The sequence below is a fragment of the Stegodyphus dumicola genome, chromosome 8 (assembly GCF_044657685.1).
Source record: "Stegodyphus dumicola isolate Sdum_Otavi_A_Nest chromosome 8, ASM4465768v1".
NCBI classification, from domain to species: Eukaryota; Metazoa; Arthropoda; class Arachnida; order Araneae; family Eresidae; genus Stegodyphus; species Stegodyphus dumicola.
In genome coordinates, this window is record NC_140775.1 from 20,689,289 (window position 1) to 20,709,416 (window position 20,128).

General features: G+C 30.4%; 1 protein-coding gene across 1 annotated transcript in view; it reads right to left on the bottom strand.

Annotated features, from left to right (window-relative positions):
* The window catches only part of LOC118180047 (acetylcholinesterase-1-like), a 320,676-nt gene extending 300,782 nt beyond the window's left edge, over positions 1-19,894 (bottom strand). The window contains exon 1 of the mRNA XM_085821643.1: positions 19,696-19,894. The gene's annotated coding sequence lies outside the window, so the exon portion shown is untranslated. The remainder of the gene's footprint in view (positions 1-19,695) is intronic.
* Between the last annotated feature and the right edge of the window lie 234 nt (positions 19,895-20,128).

The window sequence follows — 20,128 nt, forward strand, 5'->3', positions numbered from 1 at the left end:
TGTGTTATTTTAAGGAGAAAAGAAGATTAAATTGAACTGTGTGGTATTCCAAACGCACTTGGGTCTGTTGTATAAGTAACTGCGACCTTGACGTAACTGGTTAAACGTTTCTCTTCAAGGTATTGAGGAAAAATGGCTATAAGATTCATTTTCTTAGTTATTAACCCTAAACACTTATCATCATTACAAGTTTCCTTAAAATAAATTAAGTGATTTTACAAGTAAAATTCTTTTCCTTAAGTGAGAAACTCATCTTTTTAAATGATCCTCGCAAAGCAAGATCAGGAAATGTTTGCTATGTTTTAATAAATTTTTCACATAAATACCTTTATGTCAAAAATTCACACAGTTGTTAATAATTAATCATTTTACGAAGCTAGTTACGATTTTATAGTGCTATTTTAACCAAAAACGAAAAAAAAAGTAATAACCAAAAACAGCAATATTTCTTATCAGTACAGCGGTGACAAACTTTCAGGAGAGAAAGATAGAGTACACCTAGACGATGGGAAGTCACATAGCAGTACATGGTCGGAAACGCTTTTCTGGCGCAGTACTGACGATACAAGAGTCAAGACACAAAAGACACGAACGGGGTGAGAAAACATGCTTATTACAACAAAAACAAAGAAAAACAACAAAAAGAGACAATGATCGTCATCAAAAGTGTTCGAAATTACGACCCGGGCCATGATGCAGGAACCATGCGTCATCCACCTTCCCTGCGATCTTCTATTCGTGATAGATCTTCCATACGCCAATTTATGTAGAACCCTTTATTAATTTAAATAAAGCTTAACAGTTGGCACTAATTCGTGCTTAAAAAATTTTGGCTTAAACCAAAAGGTAAGGAATAACTTTAAAATGATGAAGTTAAGTATAGCCTAACGGCTTAACTGATTAAATATCTCGCAAGCTGGCTTTGACTCGAGATCGGCGTAAACAAACCTAATGCCAATAATAACTCAACGCCACAGAATTCTAATCGCTAAAAAACCAAAGTTTGAAACGTGTCCTTCAAACAGGCAGAACATGCTTTGATTTCACCCTCCAGAACCTTCCTTTAAATACTTTCTTCTTCTTACTTAAATTGAATATCGCGCGTACTGGAAATTTGCATTCTGCCCGGGAAATGAAATGAGATTTGATAGGAAAGACACTTAAAGTAAAGGGTTAGAAAATTAAAATGATATTCTACAATAGTCTGCGTCTAAATTTGATGATATTCGTGACGAACTATCTTACTCATAAGCATTTGAAGGTAGAGAATTGCTTGTATTTAACATGTAGGGTTCTGCTTATATAGAAGCTTAAGTCAATGTCCTTCAGACCCTAACAATCTGACAACAGAGTTATCGCTCTAGTTTGAATAAAACGACAAGTCTTACAGAGGGTTACAGAAGAAAATATCGCAGCAAAAACTGCGTGGATGAAAACGTCGCGGAAAAAACAAAGAGCAAAACGCTGTCGTACAAAACATCGTGGGAGAAAACAAAGCAAGAAGAAATCATCGCAGTTCTAAAACATCGTAGTACGAAAAACAGTAGTCAAAAATAAAGCTATTCAAAAACTTTTTTCGCAGTTTTTACATCGTCATTGAAAATACCGTGGTAAAGGATAAAGCACCTACAAATCATCACAGGAGGATAACGTCTCAGATAAGTGCTTTTCACGCTTTAAAAGTTGTAAATACATATTTGCATAATGATCTGTCAGCGCAAGAAAGGATGAGAATTATTTTTTTTTTATATTTTTGAACTAAATAATAAATTTTTGCTGAAAAATTTAGAAGGAAACTGAAGCATTCAGAAATTGACAATGAGTCGAAGACTAATGTAACGTATAGCAGTTGACAGAATTTGATAATTTGATAATTAAGTAATCATATTTAGTTATTCATCTTCGTTTTTCAAATCTCTTTTAGACTATATTTTGCATGAAAAATTACCAATAAAACTTAATAAAAGAGTTTAATTAATTGACGACCTTTATTAATTGCATTAGTTTAAAATTCTATTAACTGCTCTATCTAGCATTATTTTTCTGTTCCCTTTCAAATTTTGAATGTTCATCTTACTTTTTCAGCAAAAATTTATTAGTGAATTCAAAAATACGAAATATGAAATTAAAAATATTCTTCATTCTTTCTTCAACTCACAAATCATTATCGGAACAGGTATTTACAACTTTTAAATCCATGCCTGCGATGTTATCGTCATGTGATGATTTGAAGGTGCTTTATTTTTTTAACACCATAATTTTTATGCCGATCGTCGAGCTATGTGTTTTGAACCGCTTTATTTTCGATGACGAATTTTATTGTCCAACTGTGAAAAATGTGATTCTCTCGAGACCGCAGTCTATTCCTGCCATGAAGCTTTTCTTAAATGAGAAAGGGCAAAAATTACGAAATAAACCACGCCGCAGGAAAACTGTACTATTTTACCTTACATGGTAAGCACAATAGTTCTAATTACGCTTGCTTTTCATTAGATCACGACTACCCCAGAAGAAGTTAGCGTCTTTTTAGTATTATTTTATCTACACTTTTGTTGTTTACAGACACAATAACTGCTTTTTGATGCTTGATAAGGTGAATTTTCATGAACGCAAGATAAATTTGCTCTTATATGGCAAACTTATCCACGAAGGGTTGATACCTTGACTTCTCATGATACAGCATTCGTTTGTAACATACGTAAGCTACAGTCGGAAGATCTATTGCCGTGCCTAAAAGACCTATTTTTGCGGTTGCTGAATCGTTTTCTAAAACTTCAAAAAGCCAAGAGTACTATTAATGTTAGTGGCACACTTTCTTTTTTCTCATTTCTGTATTAGATGTGTGAAAGCATAAATCTTCATTTTCAAACCTATTCTTGCGTTCAAAAGAAGACGTATAGCACACTAATTATTCACTTCATATTTTAGACATCCACAGTACAGAGGTAATATGTCATCAAGTTCATTGAGTTTTGTAAGTTTATGAGTTATCCTTTCTTCTAAAGCTCTTACTTGACAAAAAATTGATACCGCAGAGATTTTGGTTTTTAATTTTATTTTAAGTTATTGCTAATTTTAATTTCTGAGCTTATATTTTAATGGGTTTTTAATGTAATGAATACTGAATAATGTTTGTCTGAAATCGGTTTAAAAAGAACTTGGGCTTCTACTTTTGTTTGAGGGGGGGGGGAGTGATGCTGCTGTTGTATTGAAATAATTTTTAATTTTAATAAATTTACATGTGTTTTCATGCTTAGTTTCAGTAACACCACTCAACATTAATATGCTAATGCAATTTTACTACATCAACTATAACTAAAATATTTGTGTTTAATAAATTGACTTTTTAGGCTATATTCATCATTCCTTTGAAAAAATTAACTCTTACGCTTAGTTCTGAAATAACGTTATTAATATTCCAAAAGTTATTTAAAAAGCAATAATAAAAAATGAGTATAGCAGCGACTCATTAACAAAGATTTTTTCTTTCTTGTATTTGTGGTTTTAGAATTTATTAACCTTTTAAAAAGTAAAAGGTTTTAATAATAATATTGATACAAACAAGAGTATATCTAATGTTATTATTTATTTTCATAACGCTTTAATAATTTCAATTAGATTATTTGTGTAATTATTATTCCATTTTTTGACTAAGCTGTATCTTAAATTATTTTGTGCGATAAGCGCATTTTATATAAGCCTATAACAGTTTAGATTATTTATGTGTTTATTTTTTTTATTTCGTATAATATTTTGTAACTTATTTTCATATTTTATGAACTTAATTTATTTTTAAAGAATATTGTTCGGACTTTATGGATATAATTTCCTGTTGGAAATTATTCCTGTACTTGATGGAAATGATTTCCTGTTTTTCTCTTTAGCGTTTTAAAATAAAGATTTGGCATTTTCAGTATAATTTTCTATGAATGTTTTGTTTTAGTCGGAATGTAGAATAGGAGATTTATTTTGGAAATGGCTCCTACGAATTCGATAGATTTCTCCGAATGTTATGCAAATGCACCTCTCGAGGAATAATGTTCATACTAACAAATTATAAGGGGGTGTAAAAATCTATCCTATTGCATTTTAAAAAATATATTTTTATATATTTAATTTGAAAAAGGAAAAACATCTAGCTGAAAGTAAAAATTAAAAATGGCTGTAGAGCCATTTTTAGGCTAGATTCATTAAGCTATTTTGAAGCAAGAGACATGGAAATTACCTTATATGGCTGCAAAATCGAATCTTATGGCTGTTAGGCAACGCCATATTTACCTGGCAAACGCAGGTAAATATCACAAAAGATCCTGAAAGAAAATTTATCGATTCAAATACCCATTGCATTGGAACTGGAAGTTTATTTTGGAACTGTAAATAAAATCTTTCAAGTTAAAAAAGAAGATGTTTAAACCTAAAGTTCATCTCCTTTGTGAAAAGCAAAACAAATTGTGAAAATTATATGAAATAATCACTTACTTGCGGATTAATGGAAATTTGTATAATACTCGATGAGGCATGGGTATATATGAAGAAATGTAATAAAAAGATCAATTTTATATTGCTCAACTGACCAAAATGACCCTAGAAATATCTTCGTCAATGTACAGCAAAGCTCCCGGCGTGATTCATGATAGTTGGAGGATTTTTTAGAACCAATTTTTTTAATTAAGAATTACATGGAAAGGATATTAATAAAACTGAATTTCATATGGACAAAGTATATCTAGTCACACGCTTAAATCAGCTATCGCTTATTTAACAAAGAATGAATCGGAAACAAATATAAAGCAGTAAATACCATTTAATGAAATGACTGCAAGATCATTTGACGCTTCTCTTATAGCCTGTTACGCTTTCGATTTGTTAAAATGGGCAGTAAGAAAACGGCAACGGGAACACTGAACTTTCAATAAAACTCCATGACATTTCAAGCATGTGTCAGTTTTTACCTCTATACCTACATTATTCAGTGATTTATTGAATTTTTCAAATGTTAATGGACTTTTGGGTCATCCTGTATATCGTCTGAATACTTTAAATGTGGAAAAATACATAATGTAATTCTGTATTAAAAATAAATATTTTTAATTAGATGGTATCGCGAATTAATTGCATTTTAATTTAAATAAATTAGATTAAAAAATTAAAATATAATATTTTTAAGCCTTGTTTCTATTGCTTTTAAGAGGTTTAGTTTGTTAATTAATAACAGACTGATGAAATAAAAAAGAATACTATCTTACTTTTTGCGAATAATAACAGACTCGGATGAAAAGTGAAACAAAGCTTTAAAATGGAAAAATACACTTGAAAAATGAAATAATATATAAAGTAATTCTAAAAAAATATGTTATGTTTCTAATTATATATACCATGAATTAAGTTCATTTCAATTTAACTAAATCTGATACAAAAGATACTATTATTTAGAATTGCATCTGTTGCTTTTAACTAGCTTAGTGTGTTTATCGATAACAGATAGATTAAATTTGAAAGTAATTGTAGAGTCATTATATTACTTCGAAGCTGGAGATGTGAAAAATTAACAACACCCTCGCCGGGAATCAAACCGCGGATCTCTGGAATACGCGTCCAGCGTGCAGACCACCACACCACGAAGGCTGGAGAAATACCGTATATCTTACATTTTCGTGACTTGCAGCAGACTGAAATGAAAATTGAAACAACCCAAACTCGGGTTTTGAGTCTAATAGCCCTATTGGGCTAAAATTTAGCATAAAACCAAATGTTAATAAATCACAGATGTCACAAATAAGCTGAAAATAATCCAATTATTGAACACCTATTTTGCGTTGAATAATAGATTATTCAAAGTAGTAATAAAAATTATTACTATTAAAACAGGTATCATTTTATCTATCCTTTGAGCAGTATTAACAGTCATGCTCGTCCCTGCTTTTTATTTAAATTGCTTTTTATTTAAAGCTCTAGTTTCCTTGACAATATTCTCACATAAAACAGACAAGTTTAATATAAATTCACTCTTCGGGTTTTCAGCTTTGTTTTATTTACAATATTTCTACTTTTTTAGTTTGGAACTAATGTATCAGAAAATAATGTATAAAATAAATGCCATTGATATGCTACTATTTTGATTTTTAAACTGATAGAGATTTTTAAACTGTTTTTATTTTAGAATCAACTATGTTTTATTTACCACCATTTCTGCTTTTGTAATTTGGAACTAATATGTCAGCAAACAATGCAAAAATAAAGGCCATTGATATGTTCCCGTTTTGATTTTAAATTGGCAAAAATTTGAATGTTTTGATTTTAGAATCATAACTCCTTCCTACTCTCTCCTGGGTTGGGAGAAAGTAGACCTTATTATACTTTTTAGGCTATTACAGTTATATATTTAATATCAGAAACTGTACTAAGTTCATTAGATTGAAAACTTCATCCATAATTAATGCTGTAAAAGCAAGGATTTCTTAACAAAATTATGTTCATTACAAAATGTAAACAGACAAAAGCCAGATAATATGACACAAGGATATGTTCGGACTTCTGACACGTTTGTAACTATGATCTGTTAGTTGCTCAAAGTAATATTGCAACTACTAGATTATAGTGTTATATTACAGGAAATAACTTGCAAGCTGATCATCCTTCTTATTTTTATTTTTCAATTATCAGCTGGCCTTGATTACTGCATTTGACTTTAACAATTAAATCGTGCAGAAAAACGCACCGACGATTTGCATAATAATCACTTGTAGTAGCTTTAATTCATAATTAGCGTCATTTTTAGCGGAGGAATTCATGCTGCGTAAATAGCGGAAATTTCCTGCTGTGTATTAAGTTACTGGTTTTATTCCGCAATGTAGAATTCCATGCTATTATTTTTGCACATTCAGGGAAATTTTAAAACTTGGAGCTTTTAATAAGCACACTACGGAACTTTCTTAACACTATTATATTTTGAAGACTTTCTTACAACATCACATACTTAACATTTTTGTACCCTACTAGATATACGATATTTATGTTTCATGTTCTTGCCAAATAAATATGGAATGCAAGCCAAATAAATATGGAATGCAATTTGAATTATTAAGCAAAATAAGTCTTATAAATTAAATACGTAAACTAAACTTACTTTTTCTTCTATTCTAATCTTTGTTTACTTTCTTAATTTTTTTTTCGGGGGGGGGGGTCTAAGGAAAGTCTTTTTACTTTCTTGTGCGAAGTAAAGGAAGTATTGTAATAGCGAAAGTTTTCCAGTACCATATTTCAACGAAAATATCCATTTCAGCAGCTCTCGAAACCATTTTGAACGATGTTTTTGCCTGACATCTGTGCGTACGGACAAAAATAAAGGAGCGTTTTTACCAAAAAAGATTGTAAAATGAATTCAGAAGAGATTTTTTCTTGAAGTCTGTTCGTACGTACGTACGTAACACAAACACGAGTAACCGTAGAACGTTGAAATTTTGTATATGGGATTGCTATAACATGTAATTGTGCACGTCTCGTTTTCTTTGAAATCGGCTGCACGAATCGTATTGCATATTCCCTATCTGTTACCTAACTCGGTGAGCATAGTTTCTTTATTTTTATATGTTGATAAATTGTGCATTTTTTATGTATTTTTTATGTTTCGTTTAAGATTTTATGCCTTTAGTTAATATGCATGCGATAGTTGTACAATTAACAACAATTTAAAAGTGGTGAGTTAAGCCTAACGAACCGCCATTTGTTTGCATTTGAAACTCTAGAATAGTTAGTGGATTAAGACAGTTTCTGCACCTTCAGTGTCTTTTTGCCGAGCGGGACCAAGAGTACACTTTCAGTTTTGTGCACCGAAAAATCTGCCTTCTTGTCCGTTGGCCGAATTCTTATTTTTGTATAGAAACTCTAATTGTAATTGTAAAAATAATTTTTTTCTGCTTTAACTGTATTTAGTGCTTTATGTTTTTCCGTATATTACAATTTTTAATGAAGATGTTTTGCGTTTTTACGTACCTTAGCTTTACCGCTAAGGGAGAACTATATTAGTTGAATGAGAATCTAATGAAATTCGAAGAAATGAGTTTAAATGAAATCCAGCAAAAAATGTGTATAATTTAATAGGTCGTGCAAGAAAGTCATGTGATGTTTACATTAGGTATTTTCGATTGCGTTTTTTAAAAAACAGCTTTTTCAGTGAAGAATCTTTTTGATACTTACCAAATAATGAAAACTGTATTCTAAACGTCCTAAATGAGTTAATTTATTCGAAAGAATGCGTAATCACTTCACATTATTTTGAAAGAGAGTAGAAATCCTAGATAGACGAAATCCCGTGCTGGCTACAAAAGCTTAACTTCTCAACTAATTTCCCACAACCAGTCGCTTATGAAATGCAGGAGTAAAGGTGGTGAATATTATTTAGTTGGGTTTCCAACGAACAAAATGGTTGTTAACACTGAAGAGGAGCCTGCAAAAAATTAGGTTTTGCTCTGATTTCTCTCATACACTTTTGTTATATATATGATTGGGATTTTCAGATTCAGTAAAATTTGATTTCAGAACAGCAGCAATAAAGTACATGAATGCGTGTTTTTAGTTAGAATAGCGTTTTTTAGTTAGAATGCGGTTTTTAGTCCTTGAGAAAATTTAAGTTAGTCCTTGAGGTTAGTATTTTACATTGTAGTTCAAAACTTAAGAGACTTGAATAGATTCATTTTAAGAAATAAAAATTATTTATCCTGTTTTTTAATTAAATAACGTCTCCCCATTTTTAATGCTGAAAGATACATATAATTAGTTTTAGTCTGTAGTAGTAATAAAAGCTTTTGAGGAATTTCACAATGATATTTTCGTTTTATCATAGAATCAAAATAAACAAGCGAATAAAAATAAAAAATTATTTTAAATCAATAAATAAAACTTTCAGATTTATTGAGGAAACATAATAGCTAACCATTTAATCTGAACGAAAAGCTTGCTTTCGACTTAATAAAGTATCCAAATAAAATATTGACAAAACATATAAACATATATATTTTTGAGGCGTTAAAAATTAAATTTAAGTATATCATTAGTTATAATTTCAATCACATATATATTTTATATTGATAAAAATCATGTGTTTTTTTATTCACATGGACTTTCATCAGGGCGTGATTTTATCAACGTGTGCTTATATCAGTGTGGGCTTTTATAAACATGGTATTTTATCTATATGCTTTTTCATATATGTGGGTATTTGTCGCGCGGGCATTTCTAACCTTGAGGTGCTTTTGTGGTCTTTTCTCGCGTGCGCTTCATTCAGAGAGCTTTTGTTATGGAATCTTCATTTTAACACCAACAAACCTTAGACAGTTTACCACGGATATACTCATTTCTTTCAACTTTTGGTGGTAGTTATCTTAATTACGATATATGAAATCAGACATTGAATCAGCAACAATATATAGGTAAAAGATTTAAATGGTATTAAAAGATATTACAAATTTTACGTTTATTTTAAATGGAAAATACTTACAAGATATAGTAGCCTATGTTTCTTCTGATGCTCAGCAAACCGATTCTATTCAGTTCGTAGGCTTTACGAATTTTCGCTTCTTTATACCCGGAAGTACAAGTAACCTAATTCTTTTTTGGATATTTCCAGGTTAACTGTTTGCCATGGGGTATAATTTCACTTTCGTCTAAAAAATGGTGAAAGGGCAATTAAAATGTATTTTTCTTCTTGCGTGAATCAAAGAGACCTTTTTGTCTGGAGACTGTCCCACGTTTTTATTGCGCTCTTCCCAGCATCCGTTAAAGAAAATTACATAGAAACTAAAAGTTACGTATTTCGAAATGTTTTCCTAACCCTCGTCTAAAAGTGTGTATTGTTCACTTTGCGGACTTTTAGCTGCGGTTAAAACTTTTGACAATGCAGTAGAAATCAAAATATCTTCTACCATTTCTTTCTTCGTCTTCTCTTCCATTCTTCATCACAATAACAAGTGTTTTTGTACATGGGGATAAAGTTTCGCCATAAAGTTGTTACGAAGCAGAATTCAGCGGAAACCATAAAAACGTAAGCAAACAAACAAACAAACAAACAAAAAAAAAAAAAAAAAAAAAAAAAAAAAAGAAATGCAACAATAAATTTACTCTCAGAAAATTCCGTTAATTGTCTTTCCATTTTGTGTTAAAAAATTACTCTGCCCCCCCCTAAAAAAAGAAAGAAGAATAGTCATACAAAATCCAAGATAAAATAAGACTTTAAATTTTTGAAGAATGAGGTTTTTTAGCCTTTTCTTTTTTTTTTACCAACAAACCGATGCTTCCATCTTCTCTTTCTATTAATTAAAACATTTATCGAATGCTGCATGAGCTAACTTCCACGTTACTTATTCTTATGTTAATGATATTTATTCAATTCTTAATGATTCTATTATACATTTTAGATTTCAATTTTTATGGATATTGATTCGATTACTGACAGCTTTAAAATTTCTTTGTCTGTGTAATTTAGTTTGCAAGACTGAGAACAGCTTTGAAAGCTTTCAGAGAGATTTTTAGATTAAGCAAAATAAAAATAACACAATTATAATAATAAGCCCGAGATTCATGGTTCTGTTAAGACATGCCTGCTTCACAGACCTTCTTTAAAATGTATTGGCTAATAAAAAATCAATTTTCCGAGGAAATCTGACTTTCAAAATTTTGATTTCAAATAATATCATTGTTATATATATATATTATAAGGCAAAAGTAAAGGAAAGTCATATATCCAGTCAATTTAGTTACGGATAAATGGCGGTTAAAAAAAAAGAAAAAAAAATATTAAATTTAGTGATTTTATATTTTCTGTCTTCTGGTGGAATCTTAAATAACATACATTTTTAGGTTAAAATAACACACTAAATAACGATTATCGTAGAAGTTAAACAACAACAATCAGTGTATAATCTGTAAATTTTGCAGGACTAGTTTGGATGGTTTAAATATTGAACCAACTTCTTCAGCTGCCTAAGTGCAAATGAACGAGGTAGATTATGATGATAAGATAAGAATGGTTGCAAATATGTCAAGCTATTGTCGCCATCTATTGATGAAACAAGAAAACTAAAACATAATTTTCTTAAAGGCTGGGGGTAAAGATGAATGCGCATTAAGGTCGTGAACTAAAACAGAAAAATATTTTTGAATTCGAAACGCCTCTTTTTGAACGCGAAAATCTAATCCACCGATGGAAGATGTTTTTGAATAATTTTGGCTTCAGAAACGTGTAAAGTTTGATTTTTCTGACCAACAGTGATGGGCAACAGGGGATTTCTGTGTTCCCTTTTCTCTAACATATGCCTCATGTTCTTTAATGCGAAAATAATGCGAAATGTTAAGGCTTTCTTAGTTTGACCAATGTAAATTAAACCACACTGGCAAGAAATCCTGTAAATATCCCAGGAATTCGTATCCGGAATGCGGTTCTTAAGTATGGAACTGGGAATTTTATTGATAGGAGAAAAAACGACCCGAAAATTTATTTAAAATTTTTATACTTTATTTTACTTGCATCTTTCACAATAAAATAATAATGCATCTAACTTGTATAATTTTATAGCCCTTATAATTTATAATATATTTAATAATTCTTATGTATCGTTCTGTGCGTTTGTAACGGATTGAGTGCGCTCAAAACTGATAGCTTGATGAAATTTATTTTCCTCAAAGAAATATTTTTCAGTTCTGGAATTTTTCACACTAAATTTCTCGTACTGTTTTTCTTACTATGACAGAACACGATGAGTACAAACTACTATGAGCGTTGAACACTAGGCAATGAAAAAGAAATCTCAAATGCGTAAGTTGGCAAGGTAATCTCTCTGAACTCAATATTCTGAGCCAAAGTCTTTTGAACTAAATCAGAAATGAGTGTTCTCTCTTTCCGTCCGCCGACAGATTGCCAGTACCTACGATTTCTTGAAATTGCTGGTATGCATACATAGTTATATAGGGCCGGATACTCTTAAAGTTGCACAGGTATCAGCTGAGTTCCATTATACAGGATCGCACCAAAATGTCGCCAAATAGTCGCCAAGCTTAGTGGCTTTTGGCGATTTCTCGCCAGATTTAATGACTAAGAAATTAGTCCCCAAAACCATCGCAACCATGCCCTATCTCTCCCCATTTGCGAGATTGACATTTACCGTAATATTAAATCGACTTCCTGCTGTAATAATATTATTTTGGACATACTTCACACTATGAAACCTCTCACATTACATTATACAAGAGATACTACAATTTATATATAACTTTACAAAACTTATTTACACATACACAAAACTTGTAATAACATATTTTACCACTGTTATAGTTAAACAAAAAATATTTTTGAAGGTGCATGCTAGGAACTTTGGTACAAAATAACTGTTCACAAACATAAGTTACATTCCTGTGTAATGGAAATATTGAAAATTTAAGTGAATGAACTAATTCTGACCTACTGATTCTGATCTTTCATGAAGGAAATCCTTCGTAGCATGAGAAGTATAACCAGTTATAACTAACTAGAACTTCTGATATACTCATAAAAGCATAAAAAGTATTTTTCATCTGTACATACAAACCGTTTTCTATTAATTAGCATTAAAATACGATGAATACGGGTATGTTAATGACGTCTTTTTCATAGTCAAAACCTTTAAGACATCGTTGCAAATTCTTTTTCACAAGAAGTGTTTTTTCTAACCATGACTAAAATGTTCTGTAAGATAAGTTCCATTCCGATTAGTTTAACAATACCATTTCTGTCTATTCAGTATTGTCGAAACGTATGACTGAACAAGGCATTTTAATATCTCCTATTATGTGGTTTCTTTTCATGAGACTGATAATAAAGAGCATTAAATTTAACAGCACTTGGCTTTTGTTGAGCTTTCTCGTCATGCTTGAAGGATAGAATATTTAAGGAAAATCCCAGCAGTCAAGGAAGAAAGTGAAACTTGATGAGAAGTGAAAAAAAAAGTGACTGCTTTTGCCAAGCCAAGGAAAATTTATATACTTAAAGATTTCAAGAGGAGTGTGTTGCAACATTTGAGACAGCTGGACACCTGTGAAAATTGTTTGTAAATATATAAAGAGTTTTCCTTTTATTTTGGTACGAAGTCTGATTTGATGACTCATAACCAACTGATAAGTCTCATATTATATAAAAGTTTTCAAATAATATTAATTCTTTCAACGATAAAGGTAGAATTCGTATGTTTTTTTTTAAGTAAGAAGCACTTTATAAAATTAACAATTGCTTGACCACAGATAGAAGCACCTCGTTGGTATATTACCAAAATACATAGATCTATCGAATAGCGATTGCTAAATGAAAACGTGTATTTGAGAGATTCAAGAATACATTTTTTAGTTAATTTAGTGAGATGTACAGAGATATTTTTACTGAGACATTTTATGCGAATTGTTTAACAAATAAGTTCTGTTTCGGTTGATAAAATATAGCGTAATATAGCGGGAAATAAAATCTTACAAACTTCCTTGCATCACACCCAATAACAATCTTCTAAATGTAAGGCAACTGCGTTTGTGCACGTTTATCTTATGTACATTTTTGCACATATTCTAATAAGCAAGAACAACCACTGTTCAAGAACGTTATTTCAAAGAAATTAGTAATACTAAGATGATTCAAGAATATTGAACATAGACCGAAATTCAAATATTGTTCAGTGCTTTTTATACAGAAATTACGTTTACCAAACAATAAAAAATAAATAAATGAAAGCAAATCTTTAAAAAAATAAAGAATACACACCGGAATCCAAGTTAACCGATATAAACGAGACTGAGGAGAAATTGAATAATATAGAATTGAACATCAGTTCTTCAGATTCATTGAAATCCATTTCATTAGAAACTTTAGCTCAATGTAAGAGAGGTCTAGTTGATAAGCATTTAAACCAACGATCATTTGAATCCCAATGAGCCATTTGAATGAAGTGATTTTATTTCAGGGTTTTGTATATTGCTATGAATTTTAAAAGCAATAATAATATATATTCTATAAAATTCAAAAATTATCCGTTATAACTGGTACTGAGTGGAAATCGGATAACACAAAGTTAAGAACATCAGTTTTTAATCAGATTCATCGCAAAGCAATAATAAAATTTATTCTGTAAAATTCAAAAGTTCTTCGAAATAACCGGAACTGAATGATAATCGTATAAGTTAGAGATACTGACCATCGGTTTTTCAAACAGATTCATTGAAAATCATTTCATTTGAAACTTAGCACAATGTAAGGAAGACTTAGTTGTCGAGCATTTAAACCAGTGGCATTTGAATCTCGAAATGACTTTATTTTTAAAGTGACTTAAATTAAAAGTGATTAAAAGTTAGTGATTATTTTAAAGTTATTTCTATGCTTATGGTAGTAAAATTATTTAATTGGAAAATTTAGATAGATTCATACATATACAGAGAAATGTGCTGAAGTTGCAAAATGGGAGAGTATATTGTTATGAATATTAAAAACGATAATAATAAAAATTCTATAAAATTCAAAGTTATACCTTTTGAAAAATGTAGCTAGCATGTTTGTTATAGCTAACTAGTAAAACATGTTCATTGCCTGTTTGTCTAAATCAGCGATTCTCAACCGATGGCACGCAAGAGAAAAATAGGTGGTACGCAAAAAGACAAAGAAAAAAGAGTAATTCATAAAACAATTCTGTGATTAAACTCTAACTGAAAATTTCAAAAATAACACACTTGTCAACTTTAGGCTGAAGCGAAAAAAAGAAATTAAAGGCACTTCAAATAGAGCTTTTAAATTTTTATTTCTTTTTGGAGAACCTATTTGTGTGAAGAAGGATTTTCTTTCATGTTATATTTGGAAAAATACAGAACAAAATTAAAAGCGGATCCTAATTTACGGTTAAAGCTAAGTTAAATATGACCAGACACAAAGAAATTAATCTCTCTTAAACAGGTCCAAAATTCGTAATAAATTTTAGAATTAAAGTATTATAACTTAAATTTTGATAATTAAAACGGTAACCCATTTTTAATCTAATATTTTTATGTGTGCATATTTAATACAAATAGCCAACAGGTTGTACAAATGGCAATATATATTTTTTTTTATATTTCTATTGAGAAATTGAAAAATAATCATTGTAAAATGTAGTGGTGGTACTAAGTTTTTCAATTTTTGTTAGATGGTTCGCGTTAGTCAAAAGGTTGAGAACCGCTGGTCTAAATGAATCAGAAAAAAATTACGAGTTTCTTAATAGCTTCCTACTAACTTTTTATTTGTTAGAACAGTGGTCTTAAAACTTCGCCAACTCACGAAACCCTTTGAACTGTAAGATTTTTTTGGGGGGGAAGGGGGAGAGAAATCCCATCCCAAAACTAGAAAAACAGATCGTAAATTAATATTTAAAGTACATTAATATCTTACAGGTACTTTATGTAAAGATAGTTAACAAAAAAACATTGTATTTTTCATTAAAATATTTCAACATAAATAATGTAATTTACTCATTAATAGCATTAACACGGGTTCCAAATGTCACATTACCCTTTGCATTATATTTTAGCATATACTATTCAAACATTATATTTAGCATTATATTTAGAGCATCTTCTGGCATTATATTTAACATAAAATTAGTGTAATTTACTCATTAATAGCATTAACATATGTTCCAGGTCTCACCTTACCCTTTGCATTATATTTAGTGACAGGGCTTGGCTTGCATTTCATTGCACGGACTGTCGAAGTCTAGCCCTATTCATGTTGTCGCATTTCGTATTCTGCATTTAATTTGTTTGTGTATTTTTTGTTGCCACGTTGAGAAAATTTTTTCATTTAAATACGTTGAGAAATACGTTGAGAAAAAATTTTCATTTTAAATTCAAATCTTGCTGCTATGCCAGTAAGTTGTTCACTTATCGTAATACTCGAAAGGAATTTTTATTCAGTTACACCTAGTTTTTTGCCGACATTCTTTTAAACATATGATGAACACATGTTAAGTTTTAAAACTAATCTGAAACTAAATTGCATCTTTATATTTTTTAGTTAATAAACACTAAAAACTAGTGCGAGTACTTTATAATTTTCTTTTGAAATTTTTATTTTGACTCCTGGGAATGTACTCCCGGAACTCCGGGGTACCACGAAACCCAGTTTGAAGACCACTGTATTACAGTTTCACTTCTTTCGACTGAAAACTTGATTTCATTTTAGTAAACGTAGAGTTAAACAATCTTGTTAGTATATTTCCAAGTAACTGTTCGAGTATTTATTATTATGATACTTTATAATCTCTTTCCTATTAGAACTTTCTTTGCTGAAAGGAATTATAATGACAGGAAGTAAAAAAAAAAAAAAATCCATGTCTTCCGGGCTGCTTAAAATGGGAGTCGAACAAATAATAATAGACTGAGGCCATCAGATAACTATCAAACATGAATCTTTGATTGTAATTAGTTCTGTATCTACCCAAGTGTCTAATTAATTTGAATGTGGAGGACATTTTTTTCCCGGGACTTTTTTAATTATTCTTGTTTTCAGTCTAAATTTAAATCTTCATTCAAAGCAAGGTTCTGTATCATTAACCGTATCTTGTAACTATGCTTTTTATTTTAAGATAATATTCAATTTATGATTCCGTTTGCAATGACTCAAATAGTTCCCACGATATTTTGGCTAGCATAAAGGGTCTGAATTAAGAGACGGAAAGTTACATTATTTAAAAACACGAAATACTTATTTGAATTGCAAATAATTCAGTTAAGAAGTTAAGATTAGAAACAGAGATATGTCTAGTAATAAAACGCTCGTTTTCTATCGGCAGTTAACATTCTTAATTCATTACCTATAATTACTACTGAAAATTACTACTAATAATTACTACTGAAAAACAGATCTACTAATGAGAGGATTAATAGAGAATTGCTTTTCCATTTATTGCTTTACATTTTCAATTGAATAATATTATTCATCAGTATATCACGCATTAGCATTTAAATTCTTTTTATCTAATTAGAGTAATAGATTAAAAACGTATCATAAATTATAACTTTGCCATCGTTCGTAATTAACACTATCTTTCTGCAGTAACTGAACAATTAACTGATTCCATCGCAATAAATTGTTCCTCTATTCAATTTATTTCGGGAATTGTCTTATTTGTTTACTCTGTACTATTAAATAATAAAGAATCTGTATGTATGTATACTTGAGTGTGCCTCATGTAAGTGAAAAACCGTAAGCATATATAGAAACTGAATTTTGAACACACTTAGTCTTCTAAACGATTATATGCTTCTCTAAGCCTTAATTCTGAATTTCAAAATTTCAAATTTGTTTTTTATTTATTGAATAATTTATTTTAATCTAAGGAACTTTTCATTAAATAAGTAAACGATGAAAGCCCACTTAGGACAGCTAAAATGTCCGATACGCTAATAGAGGAAGAATTGAACGCACGACGTTGCATATTCTCCGGATGTAAATCCAATATATTACGTCTGGGATATGCCGGGCAAATATGTTGCTCAAAGATAGAACAGCCCTCGGATGTACAGGGACTCAAAATCGCCCTGAGATGGGAACAGAAACTCACAAGCTCTCCTTACGACTTTAGTTCATAGTATCAGTAGCTAATACCAAATAAGCATCAGTGTCAAAGGAACTCGCACTCAATATTGACGGCTGATGTGTTTCCTTATTTTGGGCAGAAGGTGCACTTTTCGAATATATGTTAAGCAGTGTCATAAGGAGCATCTTATATGTTAAAAAGTGTCTTAAGGAGCATCTTTTCTTTTTTTCTTCTTATTCTTTTGTTTATCTTATTTTACGGTGTGAGGATTACCTGTACCTTTGTTTTATGCATTAACGACTTCGATTAAATATGTGACAAGTCTAATATTTTAACGGTCTGCATCATTAGTTGAAGAAAAATGTCTATGTTCCTAAGCAATTGTTAAGTAGTGAATGTTAATCCTAAAAGCAAAGCTGATATTATTGTAGATAAACGTCTTTTCATGCAAATGCAGCTAAAATGGGTATAAAAGTACGCCTGTTCTTGAATAGTTACGTAGGTAAATTTTATATTTTTGCAATATATTTGAAGAACAGGAAAAAATAAGTCAGCAGGGCCTAAGAAATGGATATGAGGTTTCCAATTTGAAGGTTTGGTTGTAAACCAAAATTCGTTTGACTTCATTCCCATTGGCTGGTAAAGATTTCAGTTCGCAAATTTAAGATATGTCATTGTTCGGAGACTTATTTCAGTAGCTGCATGATTAGCGTTATATAAGAATCGCGTGATAAGAATTCAGTTTGTAATGAAGCAGTTTATAGATTCATTATAAAAGAGTTTCTATTTTAAGAGAGTGAAAATAACAAAATTAAGGGGCTTTTACAAATTCAAACACTAATTTTTCTTACATATATATATTTTACATATGTAGCAATTTTATCAAATTTAATCAAATACAAATGGACATCAGGAATTCATTTTTAATATTATAATTTTTATCTATCAGCAGTTACGATTTACTTTTCATTCTGATTTAAATTAAGCACGCTTCGTTGAAAATGAGACTGCATTCTGAACGAGGCCGCCATTGTTTACATTTGAAACTCTTAGTAGAATAGTGAATTTAATCATTTGGTACACAAACTTCAGTGCGTTTTTGGCTAGTAGGCCAAAAGTTAATTTTCAGTTTTGTGCACCAAAAAATCCGCCTCCTTGCTCGCTGGCAGAATTGTTTGGTTTTGCATAGAAACTCCAATTTTAATTGTAAAAATTGTTATTTTTATCAGTTTTAACTGTATCTGGTGTTTTAGGATTTTTTATATTTTATCATTTTTGATGAAGATGTTTTGAGCTTTTATGTATTTTTGCCTTTCATCAATGTTACAACTGAATTGAATGAATGGGAAATATATCCCTAATGAAATTCGAGGAAATAAGTTTAAATGAAGTGCAGCAAAAAATGCATATACTTTAATAAGCCGTACAGGGAAGTTATGTGGTGCCCACATCAGATATTGTTTTTAACAAATTTGAATCAATTAACTTCGTGAAGCTGTTTTTAGGTTGAATTTATTAGTTCAACCTAAAAACAGCTCGTTGATATGGGCTGTTGCTCTTTGATATGGGCAAATTAAGCACCAGTTTCTAATTCAATATGCTTTTAATATTCATTTTTTATTGATTTTAAATCTACGTGTCATCTTGAAAATCTAACTGTTGTGAGATTAGAACGGCACCTGAAGCATTTTTTTATTTAGCATTGCCCAAGAAATTTATAAAATGTTTGTTATTTATTAAATATCATGTTATTTCTTCATTAAAATGTTTTATTATTTTAAATAATTAAACCTTTAATAAAATCAAGTAATAGCTTTATGCATTAAGAATAATTTAAATTAAGCATATGTGTGAAGTAAGGGCTGACACAAGTCGTCTATTCTATATGTTTAACTCAAGTTATTAACTTACCATTTAGACCTTTTTCGGCAACTGAGAAGTTTATTCTCTCGTTAAAATTTCAGTGTGCGAAAAAAAAATACCGAAATAAAAATCATTCTCAAAATATTTAATTTGCGCCCACTATTGGAGATATTACGAAAATCAAATACTCCTGACTCAAAATAAACTGCACATTACAAGACTATAATATAGCACCGATAAACTGAAAAATTAGACTTACCCACTTGCAGGAGTTTATGTTCTCAAATTAAATATGTTGTTCCTTTTGGACTAAACTCGATCATCAGGTTAGAAATGTTGTCGCTGAGGAAATTGAAGCAGAAACGTATATCAACTCCTAAAGTCTGAAATTCATCTGCTTCGACTCTCTCTGCTTGTTTTGAAATCTATGATAAATTTGCACCTGTTCGATAGGGCTGAGTGAAGTTGAAAAGCAAAAGGAAGGAAATTTAAAGTGAACCTTAACAATCTGAAAAAAATATCATAAACGTTTGCAGCATTATATTGAGCTGTTATATTTCATAAACACCTGTTATGCAATTCCTTTAATAGAGCTAGATAAAGAAGAGGGAAAGTTTTGTAAGTTCCTTTACTTTAGCCCTTTTCTTTCTGAAGCAATAACAGATCCACGTATACACAGAAATTTATGTTTT